This window comes from Mauremys reevesii, linkage group 12 (genome assembly GCF_016161935.1).
Source record: "Mauremys reevesii isolate NIE-2019 linkage group 12, ASM1616193v1, whole genome shotgun sequence".
Taxonomy (NCBI): Eukaryota; Metazoa; Chordata; order Testudines; family Geoemydidae; genus Mauremys; species Mauremys reevesii.
The window spans coordinates 45,836,802-45,840,019 of NC_052634.1; the positions used below are offsets into that span (position 1 = coordinate 45,836,802).

At 58.1% G+C, this 3,218-nt stretch overlaps 1 pseudogene; it reads left to right on the top strand.

Moving 5' to 3' along the window:
* Positions 1-2,761: 2,761 nt before the first annotated feature.
* On the top strand, positions 2,762-3,014 carry LOC120376483 (annotated as a pseudogene).
* Positions 3,015-3,218: the final 204 nt, after the last annotated feature.

A 3,218-nucleotide genomic window follows, 5' to 3' on the forward strand; every position in this document is an offset into this window, starting at 1 on the left:
AAAAGATGGCATCCCCTACAGCCTCCTCAAGAAGCGAGACCCCGGCTGCCTCGTGCTCTCCGGCATCTTTAACCTGTGTCGGCGCTTCGGCCGGTCGCCCACCTCCTGGAAGAAGGCCATGACCGTCCTGATCCACAAAAAGGGCGAGCGAGATGACCCCAGCAACTGGAGACCCATCTCCCTCTGCTCCACGATGTACAAACTGTACGCCAGCTGCTTGGCAGCCAGGGTCACGGAGTGGGCGACGACCGGGGGAGCCATCAGCCCGGCCCAGAAGGGCTTCATGCCGTCGGAGGGGTGCTACGAGCACAACTTCCTGCTCCAGACCGTCCTCCAGTCGACCAGGAGGGAGCGGAAGCAGTGCACGGTAGCATGGCTCGACCTGGCCAACGCCTTCGGGTCCATCCCCCACCACCACATCTTCAGCACGCTACGGGAGTTCGGGATGCCGGAGACCTTCCTTCGCCTGATCCGGGAACTCTACGAGGGCTGCAGCACCACCATCCGCTCGGTGGAAGGAGAGACCGCCGAGATCCCTATCCGCAGTGGCGTGAAGCAGGGCTGCCCCCTCAGCCCCATCGTCTTCAACCTCACCATGGAGCCGCTCCTGCGGGCGATCTCCAACAGCACTGACGGCTTCGACCTACATGGCGAGAGAGTGAGCGTCTTGGCCTACGCGGACGACCTGGTCCTGATCGCAGACGACCCCGAGAGACTCCAGGGCATGCTCGACACCATTGGGAGAGCCGCAGACTGGACGGGACTCCGCTTCAACGCCAAGAAGTGCGCGTCCCTCCACGTTGACGGGAACAAGAGGGACTCAGTGCTGACGACGGAGTTCCTTATCCAGGGCGAGTCCGTTGTCCCCATGGCGGAGGGGCAGGCGTACCAGCACCTCGGCATGCCGACAGGCTTCCGCATCCGGCAGACCCCCGAGGACACCATCCGGGAGATCCTGCAGGACGCCGCCAAGATCGACGCATCCCTGCTGACGCCGTGGCAGAAAATCAATGCCCTCAACACCTTCCTGATCCCCGGCATCGCCTTCGTCCTGAGAGGATCCGCCGTGGCAAAGGTGCCCCTCAACAAGGCGGACAACAACATCTGGCAGCTGGTGAAGAAGTGGCTGTCCCTACCCCAGAACGCCAGCAATGAGCTCGTATACATCGCCCACCGTCACGGCGGCGCCAACGTCCCCCGCATGGGAGACCTCTGCGACATCGCGGTCGTCACGCATGCCTTCCGCCTCCTGACGTGCCCGGACGCCACAGTTAAGAACATCGCGACGACCGCCCTGCGCGCTGCCACCGCGAGGCGAATCGGCAGACCCCCCCTCCGACCAAGACGTGGCCACCTTCCTGAGCGGCTCCCTGGATGGAGAATTCGGCCCGTTCAGGGGCGACGTCGCCTCGCTGTGGTCCCGCGCCCGCAACGCCACCCGCCGACTGGGAAAGCGACTGGGCTGCCGCTGGGTATGGAGCGAAGATCGGCGGGAGCCAGGAGTCCTGATACCGCAGATCGGGACGGAGGACAACACCATCGTCAGCCCTGGAGCCAGAGGCATGCTGGAGAGGTCGCTGAAGGCCGCCACCCGCGCGCTCTACGTGGACACCCTGAAGAAAAAGCCGGACCAGGGCAAGGCTTTTGAGGTCACCAGCAAGTGGGACTCCAGCAACCACTTCCTCCCCTCAGGCAGCTTCATCCGTTTCGCCGACTGGCGGTTCATACACCGCGCCCGGCTGAACTGCGTCCCTCTCAACGGAGCCATCCGCCACGGGAACCCGGACAAACGCTGCCAGAGGTGCGGGTATGCCATGGAGACCTTGCCCCACGTCCTGTGCAGCTGTAGACCCCACGGCAGAGCCTGGCAGCTGCGCCACAACGCCGTCCAGGACCGCCTGGTGAAGGCCATCGCCCCGCACCTGGGAGAGATCGCTGTCAATCGCGCCATCCCCGGCACCGACAGCCCGCTGCGCCCGGACATCGTCATCACGGATGAGGACCGGAAAAAGATCATCCTCGTCGACGTGACGGTCCCGTTCGAGAATAGGACCACGGCCTTCCGCCAAGCCCGAGCCTGCAAACTCGAAAAGTACGCTCCCCTGGCTGACACCCTGCGAGCAAAGGGCTACGAGGTCTACACTGACGCTCTGATCGTTGGGGCCTTGGGTGCCTGGGACCCCCTTAATGAGCGCGTGCTGCGGACCTGTGGGGTGGGCCGTCGCTACGCGCGGCTCATGAGATGCCTAATGGTCTCGGACGCTATTCGGTGGTCCAGAGACATTTACACAGAGCACGTCACCGGCCACCGTCAATACCAAGAGTGAGCCGGCGTGACTCCACGCACCCGCAAGGGGGAAGAGACCTGTAAACTTCCCCTGTTGGACTTTATCCCCTGAGCCCTGAACCAACCACACTGAACTCTGCCCTGTGAGGGGCACCCTATCATCATTACCCAGTCCGCTCATTTACTCACGCCCACGACTATCCATAACCTGTTTGTATGAGTGATGTGCCCTCACTGCTTGCTGGCTGTACCTTGAACTCTCTCACCGTATACCCCGCATTGGGGACATGACAGACTGTGTATCTGTATATGCTGCCTAACACCAAAATGCTAACATCCCCCCACAACCTGTATGTTACCCCCAATGACACAATAACTAACGCTTCAAACACTTTGTATCGTTTATTTTAAATATTCTCTAATAAAATTTAAATCTGTTCTTATCAGTTGGCTCGTTGAGCTCAGATGGGGTGAGTAGTCTCTTGGCCTATCCAAGGCCGTGATCAATTGTCTTGATGTTATTGGTCTTTTGGCCTCGAGATGAAAACCTGGTCTGTGTCTTGGGAACCTTGAAGAAACATTATCTAAAGTTGTATCTGATAGGTCCTTTATTTGAGGACTGTATATTAAATTGATTTTTGAAACAAGGGGATGGAATAGGGGCTTGCTCTGTCCACCCCATGCATTGACCTGGTATTGCAGTGTCTCCAGGACCAGTGCCTCTCCTTCTGCGGAGAATTGTCTGGTTAAAAAGCAGAAAAAGTTTCAGTTTAAAGATGCTGATTTGAGAAGATTTTTTTAAAGTAGTTGAAAAATCAGGTTTCTTTATCACTTTGGTTTCTTCATAACAACATATTGTTAAAATTTCTTGGGAGTGTTTTCTGAGTCTACAGATGTGAGTTTCTTTGTCTTGCTAGAGGATTGTTTTAAA